Source organism: Lissotriton vulgaris, chromosome 1_1 (genome assembly GCF_964263255.1).
Source record: "Lissotriton vulgaris chromosome 1_1, aLisVul1.2, whole genome shotgun sequence".
Lineage (NCBI taxonomy): Eukaryota > Metazoa > Chordata > Amphibia > Caudata > Salamandridae > Lissotriton > Lissotriton vulgaris.
The window spans coordinates 238,222,587-238,239,524 of record NC_141685.1 but is presented as its reverse complement, the minus strand read 5'-3'; the positions used below and the strand labels follow the sequence as shown (position 1 = coordinate 238,239,524).

Genomic DNA, 16,938 nt, shown 5'->3' with positions numbered 1-16,938 from the left:
TCTCACGGAGGTAAAATCAACAAGCATTGGAAATGCAATAGGGCTCGCATTAGCAAAGTTTGAGCTATTAGTCTCATAAATGATTTTTTTATGTGGTATATTTTAAAATAGCTAAATTAATAGCTTTGTCATTTACAATGCCAATAGTTATAACTTTTGCAAATGTGACACCTATAGCATTTATAATGCAACATGTTTTGTATTTACGTGAGTTAGATGTATTGATATTACAAATAACAAAGGCTTTTAACTTTTTTTAAATAATTAATACTTAAATAATTTATTTAATTTGTAATGGCAATAGCTTAAACTTTTGAAAATAACTGTTATTTGTAATAAAGCGTGAAAGCTTGAAAACAGCTTGAAACATTGAAAGAACATATTTGAACCAGTGATGCTGTGGTTGCGCTGAGTGATGCTGTGGTTGCGCTGAGTGATGCTGTGGTGGTGCTGAGTGATGCTGTGGTTACGCCGAGTGATGCTGTGGTTGCGCTGAGTGGTGTGTGCATCGGTGGAGCTTAGTGGGTGCATTGGTGGAGCTGTTTAGTGTGTGCATTGGTGGAGCTTAGTAGGAGCATCGGTGGAGCTGTGTGGTGGGTGCATCGGTGGAGCTGTGTGGTGGGTGCATCGGTGGAGCTGTGTGGTGGGTGCATCGATGGAGCTGTGTGGTGGGTGCATCGGTGGAGCTGTGTGGTGGGTGCATCGGTGGAGCTGTGTGGTGGGGGCATCGGTGGAGCTGGGTGGTGGGGGCATCGGTGGAGCTGAGTGGTGGGTGCATCGGTGGAGCTGTGTGGTGGGTGCATTGGTTGAGCTGTGTGGTGGGTGCATCGGTGGAGCTGCATGGTGGGCGCCTTGGTGGAGCTGTGTGGTGGGTGCATCGGTGGAGCTGTGTGGTGGGTGGATCGGTGGAGCTGTGTCAGTTGAGCTGTGTGGTGGGGGCATTGGTGGAGCTGGGTGGTGGGTGCATTGGTGGAGCTGTGTCGGTGAAGCTGTGTGGTGGTTGCATCAATGGAGCTGTGTGGTGGGTGCATCGGTGAAGCTGTGTGGTGGGTGCATCAGTGGAGCTGTATGGTGGGTGCCTCGGTGGAGCTGTGTGGTGGGTGCATCGGTGGAGCTGTGTGGTGGGTGCATCAGTGGAGCTGTGTCGGTTGAGCTGTGTGGTGGGGGCATCGGTGGAGCTGTGTGGTAGGTGCATCGGTGGAGCTGTGTTGGTGGAGCTGTGTGGTGGTTGCATCAGTGGAGCTGTGTGGTGGGTGCATCGGTGGAGCTGTGTAGTGGGTGCATCAGTGGAGCTGTGTGGTGGGTGCCTTGGTGGAGCTGTGTGGTGGGTGCATCGGCGGAGCTGTGTGGTGGGTGCATCGGCAGAGCTGTGTGGTGGGTGCATCGGTGGAGCTGTCTGGTGGGTGCATCGGTGGAGCTGTGTGGTGGGTGCATCGGTGGAGCTGTGTGGTGGATGCCTTGGTGGAGCTGTGTGGTGGGTGCATCGGCGGAGCTGTGTGGTGGGTGCATCTGCGGAGCTGTGTGGTGGGTGCATCAGTGGAGCTGTGAGGTGGGTGCATCGGCGGAGCTGTGTGGTGGGTGCTTTGGTGGAGCTGTGTGGTGGGTGCAACTGTGGAGCTGTGTGGTGGGTGCCTCGGTGGAGCAGTGTGGTGGGTGCATCAGGGGAGCTGTGTAGTGGGTGCATCTGTGGAGCTGTATGGTGGGTGCCTCGGTGGAGCTGCGTGGTGGGTGCCTCGGTGGAGCTGTGTGGTGGGTGCATCGGTGGAGCTGTGTGGTGGGTGCATCGGTGGAGCTGTGTCGGTTGAGCTGCGTGGTGGGTGCATCGGTGGAGCTGTGTTGGTGGAGCTCTGTGGTGGTTGCATCAGTGGAGCTGTGTGGTGGGTGCATCGGTGGAGCTGTGTGGTGGGTGCATCGGTGGAGCTGTGTGGTGGGTGCATCGGTGGAGCTGTGTGGTGGGTGCATAGGTGGAGCTGTGTGGTGGGTGCATCGGTGGAGCTGTGTGGTGGGTGCATCGGTCGGGCTGTGTGGTGGGGCATCGGTGGAGCTGGGTGGTGGGTGCATCGGTGGAGCTGTGTTGGTGGAGCTGTGTGGTGGTTGCATCAGTGTAGCTGTGTGGTGGGTGCATTGGTGGAGCTGTGTGGTGGGTGCATCAGTGGAGCTGTGTGTTGGGTGCATCGGTGGATCTGTGTCGGTGGAGCTGGGTGGTGGGTGCATCGGTGGAGCTGTGTTGGTGGAGCTGTGTGGTGGTTGCATCAGTGGAGCTGTGTGGTGGGTGCATTGGCGGAGCTGTGTGGTGGGTTTATTGGCACAGATGTGTGGTGGGTGTTTCGGGGGAGCTGTGTGGTGGGTGCAACTGTGGAGCTGTGTGGTGGGTGCCTCGGTGGAGCTGTGCGGTGGGTGCATCGATGGAGCTGTGCGGTGGGTGCATCAATGGAGCTGTGTGGTGGGTGCATCGGTGGAGCTGTGTGATGGGGGCATTGTTGGAACTGGGTGGTGGGTGCATCGGTGGAGCTGTGTGGTGGGTGCATCGGTGGAGCTGTGTTGTGGGTGCATCGGTGGAGCTGTGTGGTGGGTGCATCGGTGGAGCTGTATGGTGGGTGCCTCGGTGGAGCTGTGTGGTGGGTGCATCGGTGGAGTTGTGTGGTGAGTGCATCGGTGGAGCTGTGTGGTGGGTGCATCGGTGGAGCTGTGTCGGTTGAGCTGTGTGGTGGGGGCATCAGTGGAGCTGGGTGTTGGGTGCATCGTTGGAGCTGTGTGGTGGTTGCATCAGTGGAGCTGTGTGGTGGGTGCATCGGTGGAGCTGTGTGGTGGGTGCATCAGTGGAGCTGTGTGGTGGGTGCATCGGTGGAGCTGTGTGGTGGGTGCATCGGTGGAGCTGTGTGGTGGGTGCATCGGTGGAGCTGTGTGGTGGGTGCATCCGTGGAGCTGGGTGGTGGGTGCATCGGTGGAGCTGTGTGGTGGGTGCATCAGTGGAGCTGTGTGGTGGTTGCATCAGTGGAGCTGTGTGGTGGGTGCATCGGTGGAGCTGTGTGGTGGGGGCATCGGTGGAGCTGGGTGGTGGGTGCATGGGTGGAGCTGTAAGCTGTAAGAGTGGACTACAGGCAGTAAGCGCAAGCCGTGGGACAAAGTGGCATGTGCGGGAATCAAGTAATCTAAGTATTCGACGGCGCCAGCAGTGGCCTTCCTAGAAAAACTTTCGTCTGTTACAATTATTAATAGTTTTTTATCTTATTTACAAATTGATCCCCGTGAGTTACATTATTGTCAGTCTATGTACTAAAAAAGAGTTCACACTGACAGTTACAAGAAACAAAACACTAATCTTATTGGTGCAATGAAACACAAATATGACTACAGGTCTGGGAACGGCAGGTGACAGGACAAGACAGAGACAAGGAAGGGTTAATTTGTAGGGATTCAACAGCAGACCAAGCATTAGGCGCATTTCAAGATGTCATTTAAAACTCAGTGGGTTATTTCATTCCAGGAAGAAATGCTGCAGTGTAAAGCTGCACGTTTTGTTCAAGACAGGAGTTCACGTGTTAATGGAGCTGGTCGGGGCAGCGCTTCCTGGATTAGCAGCTACGTGTGAATTTGAAGGCTTGGTCTGCCAAATGCTGGAAGGCCAATTAACGCGCTATACACACAACACAAACGTGGCAGACTGTGGATCAGTAAAATACAAACTATAAGACCTCCGCCTCAAATAACCTTCCAAGGCTGTATGTAGTCACACAGGAGCACCGGGACACCCCGTTGGGGTAGCTGTGCGCGATACCAAAATACACTAAATAAAGAAATAAATAAATAAGCAGACAATTGCGATAATACAATGAGCTGAGCAGTCTATGGCCAGTGAAGAAGCAGCTTCTGATGAGAGCCAAAATGAAGCACGTGGAATGTCAGGCAAGAGTAAATATACGGTGAATCAAAGTAACACGAGAAAGAGACATGACAAAGTGCTGTGGATGTGGCAGTATTACCCCATAAGGAATAATAAAAGATGTTGACAAAGTGCTGTGGATGTGGCAGTATTACCCCATAATGAATAATAAAAGATGTTCAGCAACTGTAAAGCTCGAAAAAGGGTTTGAAAGAAACAAGTCCTAAGTATACCTATACAAAATAAACAAGCATCAGAGAGCATAAAAGGAGACCGGAAAGGACCGCCGGCCGGCCGTGAATAATTAGGGGATGAGCGCACGCTGAGAAGCTGCCTTTGATGTGGTAATGCGAGGCAGGCAGGCAGGCCGCTGGTGGCATTGTGCACGCGCTTTTTAGGGCTTGCGCTTGCGCAATGACCTAAAAAGCACATGCACTGCAAGGAATCGCCAGTGGAATCGCCAGTGGTGGTTAAACTCTGGATAAGCCACAATAGAGCTTCGCCAGCTATCCGCAGAAGCGCATCAGCAGGCGAGCCCTAAAAACATCCTATTTAAGAAGGCTTTCTGTCCGCATTCAGAAGGTGAAACGTCATCATACTCGGGGCACGCCTTGAAGCAGGGCCACGTAGGTCAGTGGAGAAATAAAGAACAAGACCGGTGAATATAGGTCAGGCACACAAAAGAGGTGAAGGACAGGAACAGAATTGGAGGACATGTTTGTAGCTCAGTGCTAGAAACCCTTAATGGCTTGAGGATAGAGCTGAGCGGAAAAAACGAACTACAAGACGGAAATGTAAAACTAAAAGATATTGCACAGGCAAGGCCAATGAAAACAAATATATTCCGTATTGTGGAGAGATGGATCAGGTGGGGATATAGCTCAGTGGTAGAGCATGTGGTAGTGGTAGTGGCACACACAGTGTGCACACTCAGTGGTAGTGGCACACACACCACCAGCCATCAGTGCACAATTTCTACAGGCACACACACCACCAGCCATCAGTGCACGCATCAATTGTTAACGCATCCACAATTAACTATTGTAGCAATCGCAGTATGGTGTACTTTACTTTTAAACATATTAATCTAAAGCGCAGCATGCCCCCATTGCTAAAAAAATAAATACACATTTTTGTGGCCTTCAATTTATAGACTTTTATTGAAATTTGTGTTGCAATATTTAGCAATGCCAATAGCTCAAACTTAATTAATGCGAGACCTATTGCATTGCAAATGCTTGTTTAGTTAGCAAATCCTCTTTTCCTTCCCTTTGCCAGTGCCCCCTCCCATCTCATGGGGGGGGGGAGTGGCTCGGATATCCTTGGGCACCTGGTTCTTTTCTACTTCTGATGGTGTGTGACCCTGCAGTGCCCCCTGCTGCCGAGAAGGGTGAAGTTACAGATGCGATGTCCCTCTAAGATGCCCCTTCTTATGCCCCTCACCCCGCCCCCAAGAGTCTCCTCCCCCTGCTCCTGTTGTGGGGCTCGACACCCCCACATCATGCACTCGGCTGAGCCCCCCTGTACCTGCGGTGGGGCCTTGGTTCACTGGTGGAGGTGGGCGGGTCCTGGAGGGGGGCTCCAGCACCGACCTCCCACGCCCTCATCACCAGCCTCAGACCCCCATGGCTAGGACTCATCGCCCCTTCCCTGGTGGATTGGAGGGGGGTGACATACCACCCTCACCACAATTATTTATTTATGAGATTTTATATGGCGCGGACTGTACCCAAAGGTATCAGAGCGCTTCACAATAGGAACAGTAATAATACATGAGGAGAAAATTACAAGTGAACAAATTACAAAAGCAAACGTTAAGTTACATGAGGCAAAAGTGAACAATTGTGAGCAAACAAAATACATGAGGTAGCAAACGGTGCATTATAGGAGGAAAAAGTGACGTGTGCAGGTTACAAGAGAAAACAAAGTACAATTAGAGGTATAATACTGCAATATATGATAGACACTCAAGCACAAGAACAAACGTTACGTAGGCAATGGTGGCACTTGTGCAAGTATCAAAATCAAACAAAATGTGAGAGGTAGCAAAGAGTGTGTTTCAAGAGAAAAGGTGCGTGTGCATGTTACAAAGGAGTACCAAACACAGGTACAGGAATAATACTGCAATAAATAGCAAACACTCCAACCACAAGAACACACTGGGAAGGCACTTCCATAGTCATAATCACTCCCTTTCACCATTATAGCGGCGACTTGGCGCTCCCAGGCGTTAAAAATAAAACAAAGTACATTTCACAGAAGGCAGTGTGCTCGCACACAAAACTGGAACATTAAGTCCGTGGCGCGCCTTGAAGCAAAGCTTCTAAGGCTCATCAGGAAAAGGAAACAGGCATGTAATATTTTACATTTCATGAAGATTCAGCTGGGGATATAGCTCAGTGGTAGAGCATTTGACTGCAGATCAAGAGGTCCCTGGTTCAAATTCGGGTGTCCCCTTCAGCTTTTTCTTTCAATCCTTTTTACAATATTTTGTGCTAAGCCTAAAAAGAAGTTTGTTGCTGCGAAAAAGACCAACATTAAAATAACACACGCTTTTTGGATCATGTTTCCTAGAAACGACCAAACGATTCAAACATATAACTTTATACTGACAAGTTGACTAAAGCTAAGGCACTTTGTCTGAGAGATACACAAGCTGAAAGAGAGAGAAACGCAGAAGGTGAAAGAGAGAGAGCGAGACACAAAGGCATGTGATCACTCCCAGAAGGATGAAGAGCTAAGTTGGCATTCTGTGGGTTGAAGCTGTGGTGCTCAGTATAGTGAGCTCTCTCATACTATTCTTAAGTCCTAGCACAAGCTTTTAAAAGTGGACGCACCCTTTTACATCACCAAAGACAGAAGTTTCTGTTTAATGTAAGACTTCCCTATTCCAATGTTTGCAAAGTTTGTGAAAGGTGTAGGTTTGCTGATTAATAGACAACGAGAAATCTAATCTAATAAACAGAAATTTCGAAAGAGGCTCGCACTGGTTCTGAAAGTAAGCGGTGAGGCTCCCGCTCTACAGCAAGAGATTGTGAAATGTCCACCTTTCCCCTTTAAGACTAAGTTACATTCCCTGGATCTAGAACAGGTTGAAAGCATGGTGAAGAATGGTCTGTGTCTTCGGATCAGTGACAGCCACGTGACAGTGGGAGGTGGTTACCAACATCAATGGCCAGTGTAAGGCCTTCCGTAGCGCACCACTAAGGTTTGGGAATATTTCCTTTGCGCCCCTTCAGAACCTTTGGATTTTTTGTTGAACATTTATGTGACAAGTGTGCTGTAAAAGTCACAATTTGGTGATTTTTTTTTCTCAGTGTGAACCCTCCTCCCCAAGAACCTATTAGGTAGGTTCCCCAGCTAACATTGCTTCCAAGCTGGCCCGGTAGTAGTAGCCCTGAAAACAGCGAGCGCTGCGATGGTGGCTCAATGGTGCACAATTCTTTTAATAAAATCTTTTTGAAATAAATAAAAAGAAATATTTTGGGCAAATGCACACATTTGTTCAATGTTGATTAATTAACAAATGTAGTTTTAAAAATTGAGCACGGCCTAATAGCAACTCCTGTTATATATAGAAAAGATAGAAGCGAAAACCCGTGAAGAGAGGGGGAGGAGCAAGAGGGCCCCCACTTGATTTCGCCCAGGGCGCTAGCAGGCTCCGCCCCCACATGCATACACAGGCTGCATCGCGATCTTGTAAACGTTGGGGCTTATTATCAAGACAATCATCGCTGCTTTAGCGTCCGTTTTCGGGTGAAAAGCGGTGATTATTGTATCGCACGATCAGCACGGACACGCTAGCGTGTGATTCCTTGCCTCAGCGCCCATTTTCATAACGCCCAACCTTGCAACGCTAATTATATGCAAAGTGGGCGTACCTTACTAAAATAACCTGGAAAATGTCTCTAACACAACTATCTCCTATCATCAATCATGCCGCAAACCCGCGTAGCGATATGAAAAGTAGCGCTAACCGTGCTTATCGCTGGTTTATTAATGCCTTACAATCTGACTTAGCCATTATATCCTATGGGAGGTGGATTGTATGGATGAGTCCACCCTGCCCTATCAACAAGGATTTTTTTATCGCTGTGCTTTTATTGCTGGATTTCCAGCCATAATCGCACATTTTTCCGCTATCGTTGGATTTTTATTGCCTTGGTGTCAGACGTTGATGATAACGCGCTAACTCGGCAATATAAACCAGCGATAGACGGCGATATTCAAATTTGCGCTAAGTGCGAATTACGATATTTACTGCTACCCGTTGATAATATGCCCCGTTGTCTTCCATCACCTTGCTGTCTGTACCTGCTTCTCCCATCGAGCGGTTCTCTTCCCATCAGTGGACATTAAGAATCTTACCAGCCAGATCCTGGGGTGCCTCGTGAAAGTCACTAGTGGGCGTTGTTTCTCAGTGACGGACTGGCCGTAGCGGGCACCGGGCAATCACCTGGAGCGCCGCACGGGTGGGGGCCGGTTTTGGGCCGCTATGCTGCAAAAACGGCCCTGTAACAAAATCGGCCGAAAACCGGGTGGCAAAACGCTGGGCGGATCCACTCCCGCCCCCCCCGCCCATTGGCCGTCTGAGCACTTTGCCAGGGCTGGTTTTGGTTCCCAGTCCGGCCCTGGTGGTTCCCTTCAGAAAAAGACGTGTAAACAACAATTTTGCACCAACACTATGAAAACCTTGTCCTTTCATTTAGGATAGGTGTTGAACTGTTCATACCCAGCCATGCCTTGCACTGTCTTCTGCCTGCACCTGTCATGCTCTTAAATGTGCACATTAACAAACTGTAGCTGGGGGGGCTGCCAGTGTGCACAGCACAGAGCAGGGTGTTTGTTGTGAGTGACTCACACTGTGCAGTGAGATGGAGCAGTCTCTGGACTCAGCAGCTCAACATCCTGTAGATCCTGTTTTCTTTCTCTGACTCACCCGGACTCTCGCAATTCTCTCCTATTGACTCTCCGCCCAATGAATAACAATGATGCGTATTCTTGCCAGAGGTGTGTGATCTTTGTCCATTGTATAGGCTACTGCAGCTCTGCGAGTAGCGTGTGGCTCCATAGCTCAGGGGTTAGAGCACTGGTCTTGTAAACCAGGGGTCGCGAGTTCAAATCTCGCTGGGGCCTCTCCAACCTTTTTGCAATAAAAAAAAATACCAGTATCTTGTTTAATATGGAATGCCGATAGAAATATTCCTTTCAGACTTTGCCACTTAAGGTCAGTAGTGCTGCAGCAATTGTTAACTTCGGACCAGGACTAAAGTTCCTCTAATAACAAGCATTTGCAATGCAATAGGTCTCGCATTAGGAAAGTTTGAGCTATTGGTATTGTAAATGACAAATGTTTTATTTAAGTGTTGGTTTTGAAAATAGCAAAATTAATAGCTTTGTCATTTACAATGCCAATAGTTAGAACTTTTGCAAATGTGACACCTATAGCATTTGTAATGCAATATGTGTTGTATTTACGTGACTTACATGTATTGATTTTACAAATAACAATGACTTAATTTTTTTAAAATAATTAATACTTAAATAAAAGTTATTGTAATTTATAATGGCAATAGCTTAAACTTTTGTAAATAACATTTGTGAAGATTATGTTCAGTGTATTTTATTGTGACGAAAATCCAAGAACAGAAGTGAAATTTTAACATCTTTTTGTGACATTTGTAATAAAGCTTGAAACATTGAGAGAACATATTTGAACCAGTTGTTGTTGAATGGTTGTACAGATTGATGCTGTGGTGGCGCTGAGTGATGTTGTGGAGGCGAGCGAGTGATGCAGTGGCGTTCAAGCGAAGCTGTGGTAGCGCATAGTGATGTTGTGGGGCTCCTGAGTGATGCTGTTGTGGTGCTGTGTGATGCTGTATGCTATGCTATGTTTTGTTTTGCTATCCTATGCTTTGTTTTGTTATGCTATGCTTTGTTATGCTATGCTATGTTTTGTTATGCTATGTTTTGCTATGTTTTGTTATACTATGCTTTGTTTCGTTATGGTATGCTGTGTTTTGTTATGCTTGGTTTTGCTCTGCTTTGATATGCTATGTTTTGTTATACTATGCTTTGTTTTATTATGCTATGCTTTGTTTTGCTATGCTATGTTTTGTTATGCAATGCTTTCTTATGCCATGTTCTGTTATGCTATGTTTTGTGATGCTATGCTATGTTTTGTTGTGTTTTGTTATGCTATGCTTTGTTATGCTGTTTTGTTATGCTTTGTTTTATTATTCTATGCTTTGTTTTGCTATGCTATGTTTTGTTATGCAATGCTTTCTTATGCCATGTTCTGTTATGCTGTGTTTTGTTGTGCTATGCTATGTTGTGTTTTGTTATGCTGTTTTTTGTGTTTTGTTATAATATACTATGTTTTGTTATGCTATGTTATGTTTGCTATCCTGGTGTGTGGTTGTGTGTGTGTGGGGGGGTTGTGTGTGGGTGGGTGGGGTGTGGGTGGGGTTGTGTGGGGTTGTGTGTGTGGGGTGGTGTGTGTGGGGTTATGTGTGTGTGTGGGTATGTGTGTGTGTGGGTATGTGTGTGTGTGGGTATGTGTGTGCATGGGTATGTGTGTACGTGGGTATGTGTGTGCGTGGGGTTGTGTGTGCGGGGGGTTGTGTGTGCGGGGATGTGTGTGTGTGGTTGCATGTGTTTGCGTGCGTTTGTGTGTGTTTGTGTGTGTTTTTGTGTGTTTGTGTGTGTGAGGGGGCAGTGTGTGAGGAGGCAGTGTGTGAGGGGGCAGTGTGGGAGGGGGCAGTGTGTGTGAGGGGGCAGTGTGTGTGAGGGGGCAGTGTGTGTGAGGGGGCAGTGTGTGCGTGGGGTTGTGTGTGTGGGGGGGTTGTGTGTGTGTGGTTGCGTGTGTGTGTTTGTGTGTTTGTGCGTGTGGGGGGGTTGTGTGTGTGAGGTGACAGTGTGTGAGTGGGCAGTGTGTGTCAGGGGGTAGAACTTATTGTTGATTTTTACAACCACCAAAAAATACATTCTTAGTTGGGGCTAACGGGGGGGGTGGGAAGGGCTTGGAAAAAAAATACAAATTAGAGAGCAGAAAAAGGTCGATAATCGATCCTGCTAAATTAAATATTAAGAAAAAACAGTGCCACCTTATGTGCCAGTTCACGTCAACTAAACATTGCGAGGCAACTAAAATGAAAGTACCAAGGATAAATCAACATTTTATTTGTTTCCAAAGTACAGGTCGCCACCTCAAAGGACAACAGTATAATGAAGAACATTCTTATTTCCAAGAGGAAAGCATCACGTAAGGAGGGCCCTCTGAGGCCCAAGAAAAGGACTGCTGCCATAGCGATCTAGTTGAAAGATGCAGGTGCATTGCACAGAAGATGAGATAAACTGCGGCGCTGTGTCAGTCTCCTGAAATAATCCCATGATGTCATTGTGCAGCGTGTGCAATGCATTAAGGGACCACTACTATCGCAGCCTTGAATTCACGCAACCTCGGGAGTCTTATATGGCTCTTCGTCGGGATTCTACTCCAAGAACATCTCTTAGAAGAGTCTGATGTCACCCGACAGTCATGGCTCCACGCTACTTTTAGAATGCCAACTAAAAGCGAACACCCCATGATTGAGCACATCTGCGCGTAGGAAACCTTCTGCGAGGACGTTATCCATATCTAGACACGACCTGACCCAGCACCACCCTGTCAACGCATCAAGCCAAGGTATGAGGCAGACCGCAAGTGCCAGCACTTCGAAATGTAAATGATGTGGGCGAGCACTGCCATCCTCAGCCGGCGGTAAACAAGACAGCTCCACCCTGGCTACGTCTCTGCCTTGAGTGGGCATTACAAAGTGCATCCACGACATGAACATAGGGTTAAATGGGGCAGGGGAAGTGGAGGGGGGTGTAAAATAAAATACATAAAAAGGAAAGTATTGCTGATTCTCCAACCACAAAAAAAGCATTCTTAGTTGGGGCAAACAGGGGATCCTGAAAAACAATGGCCAGTGAGGGGTATTTGGCCAGTGAGGGGTATTTAACCAGTGAGGGGTATTTAGCTACCGATGCCGTGTACTAGTTAGTGCAGCAGTGACATAGGCAGTCTTTAGTAGGAGACAGACATGTCTGTTTTCAACAAGTATTTATTTCCGACCGCTCGAGGTATTCGGGGACTAGTGGAGCAGTGTACAACTACGACACAAGTTACGCCATAACTCATGGAAATAGCGGGGGTGAAGCAACAGTGGATCGTCCAATGTAACAGATGAGTCAGTAGGCGACCAGGGACTCAACTCTCACTGTAGGCTGTCCCAATGCATTCAAAAGTCTACTGGAGAGGAACGACAGGTTACTTATCACACTGGCTAGTCTCATAACAAGGACCACCTGGTCGACTGAGGCACCATCATGACAGGCAAGCGTCCTCCTCACTGAGGCACATCAACGCCTTAGAACATGCAAGTGCGTGTGGGACACGTGCCTCGTTTTAAGCTACCCCTCCTCCCCCACCCCCCGTGCGGAAATGAACCCCCTTGGTGCACAGAAGAACAATCCGAGCCTTCTAGTGCGTAGGCGCATTTGTTGCATTATTATAAGCTTGCTTTACACTTTCGAAATGATACCCTTGTTTGCCACTATTCTTGACGGTGGGTGACAAGTGGATCCCTCAGACCTCTGGGTCCCGGTGCCACTGCACCTGGTGCATCGATGGTACCTACGCCTCCGCTTGGCAGGCACACAGCCCTGGCCCCTGTCGGCGTGCCATGTGGCTGAGGGTGGCAGGGGCGGCGCACACACTCATTGCCTTGGCTCTTCCTCTTGGCCGGCTGACTCAAGCCCTACTGCCTCGGAAACTCTCCCTCAGCTGCAGTCGGAGAGGTCTGACTTCATCCAGCGCAGCGCACTCTTCGTCAGGGTTCTGGCGGGCACACCCTGGGTACAGGAGGGCGTCCACGCTTTCTGCCTAAGGCGATGCATTCTTTTAACCCCGTGCATGCAAACGACAGATGGAGGTAGTATGCAGTGTGAATTCATGTAAGATGGCAAAGTACTGTAACTTGCTGCCGTGGGCGAGTGACAGAAGGGGGGCTTGGGGGAGGGAGCCGACCGAAGGGAGGTCTCCTCCCCCGGGCGGTTTGGGAGGGCTGCGAGGGGTTATTTCCAGAAGTTGCCAGAAAGTTCTAGTTTTGGGCTGGTCTAGTAGGACCAGCCAGCCCAAGTATAAATTCCACCGTTCCCGCTAACCGCCACCATTTTAGGTTTGGTGACCTGGTGGCTAGGTGCTTTAACTTTTTGTGAGAGTATCTTGTGTGTGTGCGTTTCTTTTTCATTCTTTGCCTGTAGTGATATTACTTTGAGCTAGTAATGGAAGACGCACGAGTTCTGGAGGCGATGCGCTTATTGGCTGATGCCGGGCGATTGGATTTGCTCGCGGGAGGCGGCCAGGCTAGGCCTCACCGCCAGGCCTCCGCCGGTGTCGGGGCCGCAGTAATAGCATGTTCGTCGCCGAAGAGGAGTCGGCCGAGCCAGGTAAGCGAGAGGGGCCGCTCCCGGTCCCGGAAGCTGGTCCCGCAACGGTCGTCTCGGGGGAAGCCCGGTGCTTCGGAGGCTCCGGAGGCCCCGGGCACGTTGAGCGGGGGGAAGAGTGTACCTCCACAGGTCCCGCCGCTTCCACTGTGCGTTGCTTCTGATACCGGGGATTTTCCGTTAATGGCGGGACGAGGGCAGGGGGCAAAGAAAGGGGGCAAGAGTGGTCGGGGAGGCAGCAAGAAACGCTCCGCCTCTGATCCGCTTGTTGAGCGGCGGGGACAGTCTGCAGACGGTGTCCCCGTGCGCGGAGGTCGTAGGGGCTCGGTGCAATTTGTGTTACAGGACTCCGAGCGGGACCAGGTTACCCTTGGGGCCCAGGAGGACAGTTTGGTTGTTAGTGAAACTCAGTTCGCCCCTGACGATGGTCAACGATTGTTAACTCCTTTAGGTCGTTTTCCGCTCAATGTTCGAGTTGGGGAGGGCCATGAAGGGGGATTGGTGGGGTCCAGGACTGTTTTATCATCTGGTGTACAGGTTGTGGCCCAAGGGGCCGACGCGGGAGCGATTGATTTTGGAGGCAACGTGGGGAGTCCGTTATTGTTTTCTACCCCGGGATCGGCGACTGGCGAGGTGGTTTCTAGGGGCAGTGGCTCTCGAGGTGAGGGTGAATGGGCCCAAATGGGCGTCAATGTTTCGTTTGGTGGTGCGATTACTGGTTTGGAACAGGGTGAAGGTTTTCGATCGGAGGGTGGTGGGGTCCCATTTCTGAGGGGTGGGCCCTTTCAGTCGGGTTTACAGAACCGTCAGCCTGTTTTTGGTGTGGGCCCTGCGGTTGTTGGCACGGCCGGAATGGGTATGGTTGGTTTTCCAGCTCCTGGCGCCTTGACTGCGGCAGGGTTTAGCTTCCAGGGCACTTTGTTAGGCCCCGATAGAGGTTTTGGTCAGGTGAGTGGCGGGCCTATGCAAGGACCCAGGAGTACAGCTCCGCACTTATCTGGGGCCTCGGGGGGTCCGTATTTCATGTGTGGTTCTCCAGGCTGGGAACATTTTGGCGCGGCGGGCCTGGCACACCGTACTTTTCGGAAGGATTTAGTAGGCCAGGACTCAGCCCCTAGAGTTGTTAGTCGCGCTTCCTTTTCGGCACCTGATAATTTGGATCATAGTGACGACGAGGAGGTGATAGGTGGTTCTCAGATTCAGGTGGTTCCATTGAGGCATGACGCGCGAGGCCGTTCCTTGGAGAGAGGTCAGAGTAGGGTAGTTGATTCTACTAGAAGGGAGGATGTGTGTGGTTGGTCTGTGGATAGGAACCCTAGCACACCAGTCCAAACTTTTTCTTTTCAGGACGAGGTTAGGCGCGGCGTTCCGGACTTGGCAGGGCGCAGTCCAGTCCATTTTCGCCAAGGGGAAGTGAGGAGAGTGCCTAGCGCGGCCCTCTCTGTTCCACCGAGGGAACCCGACGCGGCCAGCACACGAGGGTCTGGCGTGATCCCGCTGGCCCCAACGAGTAGCAGGTATAGGTGGCAGGCCTTGCCGGCGGCTATGGAGCAACAGAGTCAGCGCCCAGGGAGGTACAGGCGTGTACAGTCTGCTCCCCCACCTGGAGTTTCGAAATCATTGAAATGTACAGTGGTTGATACCGGGTTAGGTAAGACCCGGGGTGATTTGATGCATGCAAGTGTGGACTCGGTGGTGTTGGACTATGACGATGAGAGTCCCGAAGAAGGAGAACTGCGGGGTCTTGAGGGGGGGGTGCCCTCTCATTCCTCTCATAGTGTTTTACAGGCTCCAGTGGTCCAGAGGCAACTGCAAGGGAGAAGAGAGCGCGGCCCATCAGGTAGGGCACCTCGGAGACCGGATGCATTGTCTTCGGCGCCACGGGCGGAGCCATCGAGAGCTGTCTCTCTGTTACAAGGTGAGCAAACGGTCCCACAGGCCAAACCTGTTATGGTGTCAGTGGGTACCGGTGGTGAACTTGATGTGGTCATTACGGATGGCCGTTTGGTTAAAGGCCGTTATGTCAAAGACACTGCGGTGGGTACTGACGATCTGTTGTTACAAAATAAAGGGGACTGTGGTATAGCTGGTGCTTCCAGCAAAATTACACAACAAGGGGACAGTGGTGTTATAGCTGGTGCTTCCAGCAAAGTTACTCATCAAGGGGACAGTGGTGTTATAGCTGGTGCTTCCAGCAACGTTAAAGACAAAGTAGACAGTGGTGTTATGGCTGGTGCTTCCAGCAACGTTACAGTAACGGTGGACAGTGGTGTTATAGCTGGTGCTTCCAGCAAGGTTTCAGACAAAATGGACAGTGGTGTTATAGCTGGTGCTTCCAGCAATGTTAAAGAGCCAGTGGCTAGTAAAGAGTTGAAAATCAAAAAATTGCCATACATGGGGGTGACGAAGCCTCTGGGTGCCCACTTGATGCTTAGTACTAAAGAAAGAATCTGGAATGGTGAGTATGTGGAGCTCCTTAAGCTTCTCCATCGAGAAGTCCGGTCTAAGGAGGGCTCTAAAGAGGAAGAATTCGAGTTGGCCAAACGCCCGAAGGTCCCTTTAAATATCGAAAATTGGACAGCTGCGTTTTTGATTTATGCCAGTGTTTACTGCGAAAAGTTCCCTGAGCGCAGCGTTTCCCTGTTTAAGTACATGGATGTGATTCGTAAAGCTCAGATCACCGGGGGTGGTTTTGCCTGGTCTCAATACGACGAGGAATTTAGGGCCAGGATGGCGTGGGACCCTGAGGTGAAGTGGGGTGAGCTCGATAATGATTTATGGCAACACACAATGGGGTCTTCAGCTGGGGGGAAGACTGTGTTCACGGCCAGTGGTTTACCTCTAGTGTACCGGCCCTTTCAGGGGAAGCCCACCCGGGGAGGGGTGGGGTCCAACTCTAACACTCAATCAGAGACAGGTTTCTGTTGGGAATTCAATAGGGGTTCCTGTATTAGGGAATACTGTAAATTCAGACATGAGTGTTCAGGTTGCGGGAGGAAACACCCGTTATCAAAATGTTGGGACAACGAGCCTTCGGGCGGCCATCAGGGGAAACAGTCAGGTTCAGGTACTTCCAACTCCAGGGGTCGCGGATCCAGAGGTAATAAGGGTTCTGGGGCCAAAGGCTCGTACTCCGGTTAAATTGGACAGGCTACAGATTGCATTACAGGGTTACGACGACGAGTCTGCAAAAATGAAGTTATTGGATGGTTTTCAGTTTGGTTTCCGTCTGGGTTACCTAGGATCCAGGGAACGGAGATGGTCGGCCAATTTGAAGTCGGCTTTAGAACATGCCGCAGTTGTCCAAACCAAACTTACTAAGGAGGTTCAGGAGGGTAGGATGGCTGGCCCGTTCACAGATTGGCCGTTACCCAATTTGATTGTCTCTCCAGTCGGTGTCGTTCCTAAGAAAGAGGCAGGTCAGTTCAGACTCATTCAACATCTCTCATGGCCGGAGGGATCCTCAGTTAACGATTTTATTGCCCCGGAGGATGTGTCGGTATCATACTCGTCTGTGGATGTGGCCATGTCGCTAGTTGTGACAGCGGGTGCAGCCGCTGAAA

General features: G+C 49.9%; 2 non-coding genes across 2 annotated transcripts; both read left to right on the top strand.

Annotated features, from left to right (window-relative positions):
* Window positions 1-6,268: 6,268 nt before the first annotated feature.
* On the top strand, window positions 6,269-6,340 carry TRNAC-GCA (transfer RNA cysteine (anticodon GCA)). Its single transcript has one exon. It is a non-coding gene; the product is annotated as a tRNA-Cys (tRNA).
* A 2,606-nt stretch (window positions 6,341-8,946) lies between these two features.
* On the top strand, window positions 8,947-9,019 carry TRNAT-UGU (transfer RNA threonine (anticodon UGU)). Its single transcript has one exon. It is a non-coding gene; the product is annotated as a tRNA-Thr (tRNA).
* Window positions 9,020-16,938: the final 7,919 nt, after the last annotated feature.